Below are 16,459 nucleotides of genomic sequence, written 5' to 3' on the forward strand. Positions count from 1 at the left end.
TAAACTTACGATGTTACTACTGGATGAAGTATCTTTTGTTTAGAACTTGGATCAAGTATCTTATTATTATAGAAAAAATGCTAGATATTTTTTATGGATGAAAAGTACTAAGCGTTTTTATATGATTGTGCAAACATGTTCATGAGTTTTTCATAAATGAGTGCCCCCACTCAGTTTTTATCCTAGGTCCGCCACTGGATGATAGCATGCCAACTTTCAACATTTTCAGAGTTCATTTGTAGTGCTTTTCAATTTCAGGGTCAACTAGCTCAAAAAAAATAAGTAAATGCACGAAACATAACAAATGAAGTCAAAAATTGTTGAAATTTTGTGATGTGCCTTTGAATGGTGCATTTTGAACACACAAAAAGTCTGGAGTTCAAATAAGTTTAAAAAAAATGAAATCCCTTTGTAAGAGATGAGTTCTCGTTCGAAACCCTGCTACTTCGAGAGAGATTGTCAGTTTTGTACACGAACTGCATCCAGTCTTTGTCGTAGCCCTCTCAACTTTTTAACACATGCTATGTGGGTGAAATGATGATAGCATGCCAACTTTCAACATTTTCAGAGCTCATTTGTAGTGCTTTTCAATTTGAGGGTCAACTAGCTCAAAAAAAATAAGTAAATGCACGAAATATAACAAATTAAGTCAAAATAACAAAATAGATAATAGTTTGGATAGTCAAAATTATTAATTATGAAAATAAAAAACAGTTTTGCATTATTTATTCAATTTGAAACACTTTTAATTATCATAGTTTTGTCAAATTCTCAAATATGCAAAAAGAATATTTAATAAACATAGTTTTTAATTGAAAATAACAAAATAGATAATAGTTTGGATAATAGCTTTAGAGAGGAGCTCGATGGAGAAGCTGCGACGGGGCTTATAAACAAGTGTTAGTCCCCCTCGCTGGGCGAGGTGGGACTAAACTTATCGTACAGCCGAGGAGGGTCTTTAGTCCAGGTTGGAGCCATGCCCCGGGACTAAAGACCCCCTTTAGTCCCGGTTGGAGCCACGCCCCGGGACTAAAGACCCCCTGCTTCCCGCCTCTTGGTCTGCCCGAAAAGAGGCCTTTAGTCCCGGGTCGTGGCTCCAACCGGGACTAAAGGGGGTCTTTAGTCCCGGGGCGTGGCTCCAACCGGGACTAAAGCCCCTCCTATATAAGCGGGACTTCGAAAATTTCCAACCCAATTCGTCCATTTCTCTTCTTCTTCCTCTCGTTCTCCTGCCCGGCGCGGCACAACGACGAACGTAACCGACGCCGTCAGGCTGCCCGCCGTCCTGCTTGTCGTCGGCCGTCCTCCTCGCCGCCGCGTCGTCCTCCTCCCGTCGCGCCGTCCTCCTCGCCGCCGCGCCATCCTCCTCACCGTCCTCCTCGCCGCCGCGCCGTCCTCCTCGCCGTCGCGTCGTGCTCCTCGCCGTCGCGTCGTCCTCCGCGCCGTCCTCCTCGCCAACACTCCGGCCAGTAAGCCCTCCGCCCCCTCCTCCCCAACACTGCGGTCAGTATAGAAGAAAAGAAGAAAAAGGAGAAGAGAAGAAGAAAAAGGAGAAGAAAGGAAGAAAAAGGAGAAGAAAAGAAGAAAAAGAAAAGATTTTTTTGTCATTTAATTCCTATTGTTATTAGGTTTGTGCTAGATTATTAGGGTTAGTAATACTTAGAATTAGGTTAGGGTTACAAGAAGAAGAAATATGAACAAAAATAAGAAAATAAGATTAGGAAAAATGAAAATAAGAAGAGGAGGAGAAGAAAAGAAGAAAAAGTGTATATTGTATAGTGTATATGCTTAAGTGTATAGTGTATATAGTGTATAGTCTATAAGGAGAGGAGGAATTTTGCTATAGTGTATATAGTGTATAGTGTATAAGAAGAGAAGAAAAGAAGAGGAGGAGAAGAGAAGAAAAGAAGAGGAGGAGAAGAAAAATGAAAATAAGTGTTAATAGTTTATTTTTAGCAAGAAAATTAATAGAACTAGTTTATTTTTTTACTTCATTTTACGATGCCTATCCCGCATCCTCGTCATCGACTCGGCGGAGGACACCTGCTTGATCAGAGGGGCCCTGTCCGGGACTGGGCTCCGCCCGGCTGGTATTGGGAGGTGCTACCTTCCGGGGGGCGTAGGTTGGTGAGGAGCCAGCCCGTCGTTGACCCGATCCTTGTTTGGTGGCGGTCGCGTGGGCCAGTGAGGGTGCCGAAGCTTCCGGACACCGCGGAGGTGGTACGTCACCGTGTCAGCGAGGAGGATGAGCACGTCCGTCGCTACATGGTTGCGTTGGAGGGCAGGTTCGAGCATACCTGGCAGGTTCTTCGGGGATCTCACTGGAGCTATGATCCTGTGATGGTTCCTTCTCTTTGGGTGTCCACCACCCGCGCCGATACCCGTCGGGCGCTACGGTTCTAGATGTATTAGTGATGCTATATGTATGATAGTATTCGAGGAGTATTAATGATAATATTCGACGATGTACGGACAAAAGTGATGATGTATTAGCTTATAATTGAATGCATGCTAATTTGAATACTACTTTATTTTACGATTTGGTTTTGCTTAGTGAATGCTCAAATTGGAAATTTACTCCTACTTTGAATACTATGCAGAAATCTAGGAGTCTCAAATTGGAAAAGTACTCCTACTTTGGTTTTTGGTACAAAGGTTAAGAGAATCCGTTTTTTGCAGAACTATGGATCCACATATCAGGAACCTCGAAGAGGAAGAACTTCTGGAAGATATAATCAAAGACGGCCCCGACGTTGAACCAGCTGAATCTCCGTCGTTATATCTAAACCAGGACGTTGGAATGGAGGTCGAGCGACACGAAGATGAAGCCGATGGGGCAGGAGATAGGTCCAATGACGGAGAAGGTGATAGCTCCACTGATGGAGAAGCCGGTGAAGAGGAGAAGTCCGGCGAGGTATACATATGAAGTTCGACAATCACTTGTAATATGTAAAAAATATTGGAGATAGCTCTATATTTTATACATATACATTCATTTGACAAATGTTTCTCCCTCTTAGGCCTCCACATCGAGCAAAACTACGAAACGAGGCCCGACTAGAAAGTTGGATGCACGGACGCATTACACATTTGAGGTGATATTTCCTACGGGCGAACCCAAGCTTCCTAAGAATGTTGCTGACACATTCAAGAAGCAATGCGGAGTTCTCGTTAGGGATCACGTCCCGATCAGCGTTCGGGAGTGGAACAAGCGCAAAGGGGCAGCCGATAGTGACTATGTCGCCGAAAGGTACAAAGATAATCTTTGGAATGATCTCATGTCACATTTCAACCTGCCAGAATGTGAGAATGAAGACGCCGCAGACAAACTGAGGGCCAAAGTCAAGCAGTGGACTCTGAAGAAGATGGCCAAACTGTTCCGTAGCTGGAAGAAGAAGCTATGGAAAACTATCTGAAGACACATAAAGTGCCAGTATTCGAGGGGTATCTAGCCAAGCACGCGAATCACTGGAAGGCATTTCAAGAGTACAAGGAGTCAGAAGATGCCCAGGCATTATCAGAAAAGAACAAGATAAATGCCGACAAGAAGATATATCACCACAAGCTGGGGCCAGGGGGCTATGAGACTGCCATCCCAAAGTGGGATAAGAAAGAGCAAGATCTGATAGATAAAGGCGTCGTACCTGAACCACTCCGTGACGATTGGGAATTGAGAGCAAGAAATTGGTTCCTTGCGCATGATGGGTCGTACGACGAAACAACAGGGGACCTCATCTGCAATGACAATCTTAGGATACCCAGGGAGAATTGGAAAAGGATAGTGAAAGAAATTAAGGAGGGAAGAAGAAAGTTCACTGCAGATAGAGAGAAAGATTTGCTCACCCTGGTCCTCGGCAATGACGAACATGGAGGACGAACGCGAGGCTTCGGTCCTTCTTACCCGTGGTGGCTTGGGTTTTCCAGAGACCAAGACACTTACAGAAGCCAAGAGAGCAAAGAAGCGGCAGCAGGATGAGGAGAATGACAAGTTCAACCAGTTGCTTGCGAGGATTAACGAGCAACAGAAGAAGATTGATGAGCTTAGAGGAGTACCGCGCCAGGAAGATCATGCAGTTGATATTACCGGCGCCCCATCTAAGCGGAAAAGCAGCGTGGCTGAATCTGAGGCCCCGCCCGACGATGAACGAAGAATGATAGAGGGTGGTCCCGGCTACCCCGTGGATGGAATCAAGGAGTCAACATCATGTGAACTCCATCAGAAATTCAAGAACATATCCATGAAGGTGGCCGTTGGACAAGCTTTACCTTCTGTCCCTGATGCACGCTGGCATGGCCGTGAGATTCCAGCTGGCTTTGCTAAAGTCGGGGTGGATGAAATCATGACAGGGTTTAATGATATGGAGCTCGACATAGCTGGACCCGAAGATGAGAGGACACCCGGAGAAGTACTGGGTGGAGTCATCCTATGGGACAAGAACTACATCAAGCTTCCAGGCTCGGCCCCAAGGACAACAACGCCTCCGAGTCGTCGCAGGTCACCTACACCTCCATTACCTCAAAGCCCTCCACATGACGTCGGCCAGCACAACACGAGTCCATCTCGATCACCGCCGCCGGACTTGGGTCGTCCGTCTTCGCCGCCGCCCGCACATGATACTAAGCGGAAGCGTGCCAGCAAGAACGCCTCGTCAATGATTTCTAAGCGACGGAGCTCCCCAAAGCGCAAACTGTCGCCCCTCCCAAAGGTACCTCATGCTAATCTTCCTATCAGACCTTATGATCGTACCCCCGAGGAAAACGCCAGGATAGCAAAGGAACAACATGAGGCGCAGATGAAAAGGAAGGAACCCGAGCCCCGCCCGAAATACACCAAGAAGAACATAGCATGGGCAAAAGACTTCATAACCACTCCATCATAGTATGACTTACACTATAAGCCTGATGACTATACACGCACATTGCAGAAGGAAGTGAAAAAGAGCAAGTCACATGCAAGTGCAAGTGGGAGAAAATCGAGTTCAACTACAAGCAAGAAAAAATCACACGTTCCTCAGCTTGGACAACAGGCCAAACAGTCGATCCCACCCCTCAAGGTGTTAACCGAGAATGTTCCCCCTCCGGTGCAGGGGCAAGCTTTTGAAAACGCAAAGGAGTTGGCGGATGAATGTGGTATCTCGGTTGAAAATTTGCTGGCTAATTCCCAAGACGACCGGATACCCAAGGCTGTGGTAGCCCCTAAGCCACAGTTTGTCATGGGAGAGCCTTTGGTCAGCAAAGATGATCTCCCAACAAATATGCGTTACTTGCATAAATGGTACTTAAGTGAATCAAAGAATGGAAGAACGATGATCGTGCTGAGTGTCCCACAGGAGTACTACGGCCGCTCCGAAGAAATCCATATCGACTTTGATGAACTCTTCCAGATGTACAATGGCGACGCCCTCGACAAATCGCTTATGAGTTGCTATTGTCTGTAAGTTTTTCAATTCGTTGTCTACATATAACTTGTTTAGTTATTTCAATTCATTGTCTATATATAATTAACTTGTACTCTATTATGCAGAATGAAGATTCTGGAGTGTAAAAGTAAGAGCATCATAAATATTGGGTTTATTGATCCAGGTAAAATACATATAGCGACGCTAACAAATTATCCCAAGGAGACGGAGGAAAACCTTCTAAGGTTTCTAATAGATCAAAATTTCTGTGACCACATACTGTTTCCATACAACTTCAGGTGAGGGTCTTTACTCTGTTGTGTCCATTCACTTATAAGTGTAATTGATAAGTTACTCACACACACACACACACATATATATACATGTGCAGCTTCCATTGGATTCTGTTGGACATTCAAATTGATAAGGGAAGAGTTGATGCCTTCGACCCATTATCGAGACCCTTGGAACAGTTTCAAAGCCTGCAGGACATGCTCCAAGGGTAATTTTAATCATTCTTGCGCTCTATCGGTCTCTTTCGATGATTTTCTGATATATCAATTAATTAAAAACTTAGCAAATCATTATCCTTGTCGGGCAGGGTTTGAAATCGGTTCAAGTGCGTGACTCCCGGTAACTTTCCTGAGAAGCTGACCTTTAGAGCGGCTGAGGTAAGTAGTAGTATGATATACTTCTATTAATTTTTCAATACATTTATGATGCTAGATTATTATTTTGATTATATATATTCTATTCTCGTAAAGTGCGACCAGCAGCCACGGGGAACGCATCTATGCGGATACTATGTTTGCGAGACCATTCACACGTTTACCTCTGAGTTCAAGGAGCACAGATTCGACGTAAGCAATGAACATTCACACCTCTATTTTTACCCGTCATTCTTTGTTATCATGATTGATATTCATATTCATCTCCTCTTCTTATATAGCACACGGCCATGAGGACGAATGTCCTACCAGAGCAACGCGCGATTGCTGTTGCAGAGGAGCTTGCGGGATTTCTGAGAACGGAAGCTATAGATGAAAAAGGACGATTTAGTGTAAATAGGGGTCATTACAGATGTTCGTCCATGTAATCGAATAGACGGGCTCTAGTCCCGATAATTCAGATCTGCATATAATTGTATATATATGCTCGCTTGTAAGATAAGTTAATCTTATATATATACGCATAATTATTTCTATTTAAATTATATGAAAACTAATTCCCGAACACCAAACGAGGCATCACGTTAATCTCCCGAACACCTAAACCCTAAAACCCTAAAACCCAAAAATAATTTTCATTGAAAAAAAAACCCCAAAAACCAGCAAAATCTGAAAATCTTTAGTCCCGGACCGTGTAACGAACCGGGACTAAAGGGCCTGTCCCTGGGGCGCTACGAGGCGCCCACGTGGAGCACCTTTAGTCCCGGCGTGTAAGAGGACCGGGACGAAAAGGTTAGGCCTTTAATCCCGCCCCTTTAGTCCCGGTTGGTGAACCGGGACTAAAGCCCCTTACGGGCCGGGGCTATAGGCCCTGTCCCCACTAGTGGAAACTGTGAGAGAAGCTCCGGTGAATTGATTTTGGGGATCAACACCAGAACCGTTTCGTTTAATCCTTCCACCGGCTCAGTTCCATCAAGGAAATCACGAATCGACCTACAAACCTCTTCCTTTATCAACGTCCGGTGACGTTGATAGAATAGCACTGGTAGTCCGTCCGGTCCAGGTGCTTTTGTCGGTCCCATTTGAAATAGAGCAGTCTCTATTTCTCAGTCAGTAGCCACTTCCGTAAGTTTCTCATTCATAGCCGGGGAGATGAGGTTTTGAAAGAGGTCCAGAATGTGTTCTGTCTGGTTGCATCCCTCCGTTTGGAAAAGTTTTTCGTAGAACCTAGCAGCTAGTTCCCTCATACCCTCATCCGACGAGCAGCTCACACCATTCTCTCCCTTCAAAACCCTAACAATGTTATTTCTCCTTCTATGTGATGCCCCTTGGTCTTGATAGTGCTGGCCGACGATCTATTATGCATGGACGACCACGGGGACACGTACGTACGTAAGCCGCGTTACATCTGCCTCATACACATTCACAATTCTGTTCGTGCTGACTGCCGACAACTGAGCGCCGCGCGTAAATTGAAAACAAGAGAGAGAGAGAGATTTCCCACTGACAATTAGGTTGCGTGTTGGGGGTGGCCGGGTGGGGGGCTAATTTGGGAATTTGATAAGGCAACTTACGCATTATTCCCAAACTTACGCATGTGCCAATGGAGGTTTTTTTAGCATGGGATCGTAGGCATTTTGCTTATGTGTCACATTAATTAATAATAATGAAAAAGAGCAGGGTTGTATCTTAGCTAAGATAGTAGTACAACATTTGCACGTTATCATAGGTAAAAATGGTTAATAACTAAATCATTAAATTTAAAGACAATCTCTAAAAAACAATGCATTGGGACTAGCGTAGTTTCTTAAGTTATTAATGCCTCTATGATAACATCTTAAGAAACGATGCATTGGCACATGCCTTAGCTGGTAACTGGGTGTAAGCCAATAAATCATTGCCAACACCCAAGTTGATATATTATCTTCTAACCAGTGGGTCATTTGGATGATTTATTGGTGAACTGTTGGATATGCTCTAAAATCTGACAAAAAACAAATTATGTTAAAAACACAAAAGGAAAACTATCATGTAAATCTCAGACCACATTAGCTGGAAATCAGCACGGTTTTATGGGGAAATATATTAAAAATGATATTCATAAAAAAAATACTTGCTGATCTAAAATAGTAAACAGTTCTAGCATTAAATAGCTGCTCCTCCATAGAAGATCACATTCTGGTTTTCCTGTGCAGCTTGAAAATGAAAGAATTTTCCATGAGATTTTGCTAGCCCACATATAGTGTATTCTCACATCTATTAATTCATGAGAATTCACTACAATATTTTCAAGTGTTTAATTGCAGTCCAAAAATCATTAAAGAGCTCACGTGATTCCCTCGCTTCCAGAAAAGAGTTATTATGCGACGGAATATTTATAGTAGAATTAATCTGAATTTACTATATTCTATGAAGATTTGTACTCTTGTTTTTCGTACATTTCAATTTTGCAACTGTATATTTTAGATTTTATAGAAGTATGTTGGTGTGTGCTTCCACGATCTACGTCTTGACACTGCTCCCATGATCGGAAATCAACTGTATATTTTAGATTTTAGATTCTTCGCGTATTCGGTTGATGGGGACAAAATATTACCCTAATGGTCATCTTCTTGACATTGCTTTTCCTCGCAACATGTGTACTCCTTGGCAGGGCATTATGCATTGTTTTGATCTCTTAAATAAAATAAGTGATTTGGCAAGTCAATGATGGTGAGAAGGTGAATTTTTCGAGGGATAAATGTCTGCCTCATAACATGGGTCAAAAAAATTATACGTACTCCCTCCGTCTCAGTTTACAAGTCCGGCACATATATCTAGGTCGTCAATTTGATCAACTTAATGAGACGCATATATAACAAAAAATATATTATTAAAAACTTTAGATTTTCTATTTTTTAATGATATAATTTTTATGTTAAATAATATATTTTATATAAATCAAATTGACGATCTAGATACACGTGCATGCCTTCTAAACTGTAACGAATGGAGTAGTTAAAAAGTAGGTCCAGGTTGACATTAATTTCTGAATTTTCATCCAAACCATAAAATAATGGAACAAAAATGTGGTAGATTTTCTTTTTATCATGATGCAGAGGAATCTCATAGGCTTCATGTCCCTAACCAGTCGGAAGACGATTGTATTGCTTGGCTCTCCGGAAAGAATACCATTGCAGAATGCGTATAAGTTGATTATGAAATGTAGGGAGCAACTAGTTAGGGAGCGCTTCCTCGCGAGCCTTTCAGCGATCGCTTCCATGCGCCGCCACTTGGCGCGTTTCCAGTCGGCGCCACATGTTGCGCTCTCAGCGTTCCCTTTGGATTTTGTTTTTCTTTATTTTTTCGCACGCGTTTTCGCTTTTTAGAGTGGTTTTTTTCTGATTTTTTTAGTGTTATGGTTTTTCACCTGTCTTTGGTAACTTTTGGACGAAAAAAAAATATTTTTTTCATGAAAAACGTGTTTTTTTACGTGAGTTTTCTGTTTTTTTACGAGAGGCACGGTTTTGCCTTCACGAGAGGCACAACCGTGCCTCTCGGAAAGGGAAAAAACGCGTTTTTATTTTTTTTACGAGAGGCACGGTTTTGCTTTCACGAAAGGCACGGTTTTGCCTTTGCGAAAGACACACCCGTGCCTTTCGGAAAGGAAAAAACGCGTTTTCTTTTTTTTTACGAGAGGCACGGTTTTGCTTCCGCGAAAGGCACGGTTTTGCCTTCGCGAAAGGCACGCCCATGCCTCTCCCGAAAGGAAAAAAACGCGTTTTCTGTTTTTTTTTTTTGTGAGAGGCACGGTTTTGCTTACGCAAAAGGCATGGTTTTGCCTTTGCGAGAGGCACGCATGTGCCTCTTCCGAAAAGGGGAAAACGCGTTTTTTGTTCTCTTTTTTTTTCTGCGAGATGCACGGTTTTGCCTTCGCGAGAGGCACGACCCGTGCCTCTCGGAAAGGGAAAAAGAACGTGTTTTTGTTTTATTTCCTATCGCGTAAGGCACGGTTTTTTCGTTCGGTTTTTTTCTTCCAGTTTTTTTCATGAAAAAAAAGTTTGTCAAAACCTATCAACGTGGGATCTAGTTTTGAAGATTTTGATGCGACAAAGTCAACGGTAAAAACGGTTCGAGATTTGAACGCACGGTTTAGGAGATAAAACGTTTTGAGAATACGGATCTACGTCGTCAAATGGCACGCATGCGGTGCACCACTTGTCACAACCTGCGATGATGAAAGTAATCGTTGGAAGATGTATTCGCTAACTAGTGATTTGGTAAAATGTAAACTAGAGTTGGACACTATGGTTCAACATAGTGGGCCGAGTGATGGGGAATCTCGTGTGAAAGGCTAAAATGCCTCGAAAGATTAATATTTTTTATTGGCATGAAGCTACTGAATGTCAAACATTTCGGACTAATCGAAGGTGGCATCGTCATATTACCTGCAGTACGTATCAGGTTTGTGGTTTAGGCGACCAAGATGTTATTCGTGAAACTTTTCATGTGTACTAAAACTCATACGCTGCAGATGGCCACGTGGGACATTTGAGAAATTTTTAAAAAAGAGAAATATATTAATATTGCAAAGATATCAATTACATTCAGTCTCAGCACCAACAAGATATCACAAAGACATCGAGAGTGCACACAGCCCTAGGATCTGGTTTCCAGATCGGACGATGGCCGCATTGCGGTGTCGTTCCTTTCTAGGGAGCATCGTTTGTAGAGCAGCACTGGAAGACACAGGCAGGAGGTGGAGCGTCTTCGTCCTGCACGGAGCTTCGGTGGTGATGTCAGGTCATGTCTGGCCGACAGGTGCTACGCTTTATCATGCTTGTTCGGCAGGTGCTACGCACGACAGATCTTACAGAGTCTTCGCGTCTGGATGGACGAGCACAGGGAGGTGGCGATGTTGCCGCCATGGTGGCATCGACGGATGGCTGAACTGACAAGGATGATGCGGATTTCTCTCCTGAAGATGGGTCAACGGTTCGATGATGATGGCGGCTTCTAAAACGTGTGCATGTGGTTTACACTTTAGATTTGTTGCACCAGTTGTTAGTTCCGATACGTTATGTGAATGGATTGACGACGACACCGACTTTAGATATGGGGAGTGAGGGCACTGCACATTATCGCGATTTGTAGGTGTGAGTGAAGGCTTCGGGTGGCTTGATCTATGTTTTTGTCAGACCATTATTGAAAAAGTAATAAAGATGGTTGTATGCATCGATTGATGCATAGTCCAGGGGTCTTAACCTCTTTTTCTAAAAAAAACAGCCCCAAAAGAAAACAAAAAAAGAATGAAAAAAAACAAAGGTCTCGCCATAGTGATCAACTTCTCTCAACAGCAACACTCAAACCACCACCAAAGACAACACCTGAAAGACATAAAAGGTCTTCAAAACGCTGCCTTCAAGAAGGAAACACTACACAAGCACCGTCGTCGCCGGATCCAAGATCTTAGAGCAACTAGAGACACCGCATCCAGACCCGATCCGGACAATAACCGCCAAAATGCAGGTCGGGGCGGAAAAACCTGCCCGATCAGACCTCGCATCCCGCCCCGGCCCGCAAATTATTTTGGGGAAGCGGCAAAATCTCGGCCCCAACCCGCGTATTCACAGGTTTCCCCCTCGCCGCTACGGTGCCCTGCATATAAGCCGAAGCGGTTGATGAGGGACATTTCAGCCCGTGCTTTCCCCCACTAACCACCTCCCCTCTCCTCCCTCGCGCCGCCGCCACCCCGCTGCCCAAGATTCCGGTGAAAGCAGCAGACAGGAGCTCGTCGAAAGGCCGCCACACGCACGAGGCCTCCCCTCCCCCCTACGCCGGGGGGTCGCCGGATTTGAGGATCTGCGCACCTTCATCGCGGGGCCGCCGGATTTGGCTTTTGCCGTCCGTCGGTGGCTGCGCCAAGAGATGGAGTGGTCGGGGAGCATCTCCCACAGCCCCGGGAAGGGTGCATCACCGCATGCAGGGACGGGTTCGTTCTCCCGGCGCCGCCGACGATTTGCGGGCATGTATTCGTCCGGCCGTCCACCGGGCTCGGCGCTCGCGCAACGGCTTTGTGGCTCGCCGTTGCCGCTCATACAGTGCAACGACTACACACAGACAGTGCTACGGCTTACTTCGGCCACGCCGAAGCACCCCGGATGGGTATTCTTCAAATGTGAAAATGACGGGGTACGTGCACTTGCGGTAGCTCATTTTGATATCTCATTCTTTGGTTCAATTGCAGATCCTCATTCCGAACATGGTCATTCTTTTGTGTAGGAAGATGGATGCTCATTTTGGTTTTGGCAAGGCCAATACATTGATTTATTGATAGAAAGAAAGTTAATAGATGTCGATGTCTTATGTATCCAATGTTGTTGAAAAAGCAAAAAAATGCATTATGTTGGATCAAATTAAGGTGTAAATTTAGCTTTTCCGGGCCAGGGGAGCTGCGCCACATCAGACCCCGCAAAGCCGACCCGTAAAAAAGCATTTACGCGAATATGCTTTTTTACGTGTCCGTTCATCCGCGGCCGTGCGCGCCGGCCCGCAAAGGCGTTTTTCCGCGAACTACAAACACGTTTTGCGGGCCGGACGGATGCGGGGTCTGCTAGAGTTGCTCTTAGCTAGGTATTCACCCTGGAGAAGACCGAGCTCTCAAAACAATACCTTCAATAAGGTAATGCGAGGCACAACCAATGAAGGTCAACCCTTAGGTTTTCACCCTGAAAGTCACGACTCGACACCCGAGGAGCCCTGCTAAAATGAAATCCCCTCCAAGGCCCCGTCCGCCTTATTCACTAAATTGGGTTGATTGATGTTACAGCTGGCGGATGTGGATGCTCCTCTTTATTATTTGGCGGTCCAGGCATATACATAGCACTGTAAATTTTTGTGATCCCTGTTTCACGGTCTATGAGTTTCTTGTTAATTTGGGGCTGCATTTTCTGCTTTTTCTCATGTTTCTTCATTCCTTGGTGAAGGCGAAGCTAAATCCTACATCTTTTCGCACCAGGGTTATGTTCCTTCTGCGTACGGGCCTGTTAGAGATGGGTCCCCTATACGATGACATTATTAAGATAAGTCTGGATGCTAGCTTTGTTGGTTAAATTGGTACGGGCATTTGTTGGGATCATGGTCCGTTGTACTATGAGTGGAGAACTTCCACTGCAGCAGATGCACGCTTTTATTTTTATACCGTTGGACGGAAATCCAAGAGATGTTGTCTGAATGGTACATGGATTGTTGGCATTTTAGTAAAAAAAGACAACACACATTCTCAAAATCAATCCACACTCGACCATTTTCTCTTGCATCATTAAAGGCGTGTTTTTTAATTTCTTTCTCCAAATATAGAAATGACCATATATGTCAAACGTTATATTAAAAATGGATATGTTTTAACTATCATCTTTGTTTTGATGAGAAGTTCGAAACAAGACTAATGTAAAATATATTATCTATATTTATTTATTTTTCATTTTGAAACCTAAGGGTAATAGTTATAAGTTCCAATGAAAATTTAAATTAAATTCATAATTTAATCGATATGCTCTTGTTCCAAAGATCTCATCAAAACAACAAATATTATAGCCAAAACGGATCCGGAATGGCACATCTGATACAAAATATATGACCCCTACTATATGTCTAGACCAAAAAAACAAAAACACATATTTATATGTTTTCACCATCCTGCTTGACAGTGGATGCCTAGGATGATCGTAATAACGTTTCTTGATTAATGCATGTCAGGTTTAGGAAAATAAACGTGCAAGATAACCTTGTTTCGTAAAGAAAAAACTAACTAATTGATGTGGGACGGCACGCTGCACGGCTGCACTTTCGATCGCCGTCGTGCAGGCAGCTACTATTAGACAGGCGTGAAAGCCCTAGTACTATTAGGCAGGCCAGTCAATTCCTTGAATTGGCAGATGATGCAGTGAGTTTTCTCTTATCTATGAAGGATCAAGTTTGACGTGTGGTAAAATCATTTATCAAAAAAATCTTGATAGTTATTTAAAAAAATTCTGAGAACCATGTTTATCTTGGTACTCATACACAGGGAGTTTTCTCTCATTTATTGAGGATCAAGTTTGGCGTGTGGTAAAACCACCCATCAAAAAAATCTTGATACTTATTTAAAAAAATTCGAAGGACCATTTTTATCTTGGTACTCATACTAAAATGGCCGTATGCATCCCTTGTTGGTGCAGAGGCCGGGAAGTGAAAATCTCTCCCATTTTTAAGATCCGCTCACTGGCATGCAGCAGAGGAACGGCGTACCCCCTCGTGTCGCCTCCCCTCGGGCGACGCTAGGGGCCCCCGTAACCCTAGCCTCCAGAGCTTCTCCCTCCTTCCCCGGCCGCCGCTGCCGCCGGCAAGGGCCGCGGTGGCGGCGGGCCCTGCGCCTTAGAGCCAGGGCGGATGGTGTCACGGAGCCCCAGCGAGGCGGAGGGGCCATCGCGCGCGGGGAAGACGGGGGCGGCATTCAGGGCGGCGGACCTGATGTGCGGCAGCGTTCGTGGCCCCATGGTCGGCCGTGGTCAGGTTGGATGGCGGCGGAGGCGCTCCATCCGGCGAGGGCAGCGGCTACGCGTAAGGGCGGTTATCGAGGGATGCGGATCTGGCGTTTCCTGCCCATATCCGTCACGGCTTGGACTTCTTCGGCCGGTGGCGCAAGGAGGATCGGTGTGGGGCGGCTGGAGGCCCCTGCCGGCATGCCGACGGCGGTCTTCATCTACATGACGTGCCTCCCTCGGTTCCATCCAGCCATGAGATCGGGGGGTCGCGACTTCCGGTGAAAACCGCGCCGACCTCGGTCATGGCGGACGATGGCGGCGTCTAGGACGTCGTTACCAGCCCATGGCATCGTTGCTGCAGGTCGTGGCACCACACTCGTGATGCTCCGAGGAAAACCTTAGATCTGGATCTACCGGTCGGACGATGATGGCATCTTCGATGTCGTTTCCCTTCTGAGGGCATCGTTTTGGAGTACGTGCTGGGTGGACGGGACAAGAGGAGGAGCGGTGTTTGTTTTACCGTGAGCCATACGGTGTAGCACGGCGACATGGCGCTGCAGTGGTTCGTCGACAGGCACGTGTAGGCGGATACGTGCAGGATGGTGGCGCTGCCTGGCACCGCGGTGGCGTCGACGCACTAGTGGAAAACGGACCTTTGGCCGGGACCCTTTAGTCCCGGCCTTTAGTCCCGGCCACATCGCCCCAATTCTCAATGCCTCCCTCAAGGCTTTAGTCCCGGCCCGTAAGGAGCCTTTAGTCCCGGTTCATGTCCCAAACTGGGACTAAAGGGCTACGCGGTGTGCAGTCCGCATGTGGGCCACCTTTAGTCCCGGTTTGTGTCTCAAACCGGGACTAAAGTCCTCTACCTATATATAGCACAGCCCCCCTCTCCCCTCTTCCTTGCATTTTTCTTGGATGGAGGATTGTGGGTGTGTGCTAGCTCTTCACTTTTTTTATGCACTAGAGGTGTTTGTTGAAATGTGTGTTAGAGCGATGTCGCTTCAGTTCACCGAACACAACTACGATATGAGATGCCTGAGCCACGCTTAAACCTCTTCCTCTTTATTTCTACTTATTCTAAAAGGTTAGCAACTATATTTCTTCGTTTAGACCGTGCGGCACTAATTTTAAGGATCGTGATTGTATTTGATATACTGTCGTATAACACAGATGAGCCATCCATGGATGTACGATGATCGACGCACAACCGCTTACAGAGAAGGCGTGCATTCTTTTCGAGATGCAGCCGATGCGAACAAGCATGGTGGTGGCTATATGTTTTGTCCATGTGTTGAATGTCGGAATGAGAAGGATTACACTTCCTCAAGAGTCATTCAGAGCCACCTGCTTCGGTCCGGTTTTATGTCGAGCTATAATGTTTGGACCAAGCACGGAGAAAGAGGGGTTATGATGGAAGACGATGATGAAGAAGAAGAGAACGATGATGACAACTACCAATCTATGTTCCCTAAGTATGCTGATACCGCAATGGAAGACAATGAAGAAGAAGATCAGGATGAAGAACAGGAACCAGATGAGCCCAATGATGATCTTGGCCGGGTCATTTCTGATGCACGGCGAGGTTGCGGCACAGAAAAGGAGAGGTTGCAATTCGAGGAGATGTTACAGGACCACAACAAATTGTTGTACCCAACTTGTGAAGATGGCCAGAAGAAGCTGGGTAGCACACTGGAATTGCTGAAGTGGAAGGCAGAGACCGGTGTGACTGACTCGTCATTCGAAAAGTTGCTGGCACTGATGAAGAAGATGTTTCCAAGAAAGAACGAATTGCCCGCCAGCACGTACGAAGCAAAGAAGCTTGTCTGCCCTCTAGGATTAGACGTGCAGAAGATACATGCATGCCCTAATGACTGCATCCTCTACCGCG

Source organism: Hordeum vulgare, chromosome 4H, assembly GCF_904849725.1.
Source record: "Hordeum vulgare subsp. vulgare chromosome 4H, MorexV3_pseudomolecules_assembly, whole genome shotgun sequence".
Taxonomy (NCBI): domain Eukaryota; kingdom Viridiplantae; phylum Streptophyta; class Magnoliopsida; order Poales; family Poaceae; genus Hordeum; species Hordeum vulgare.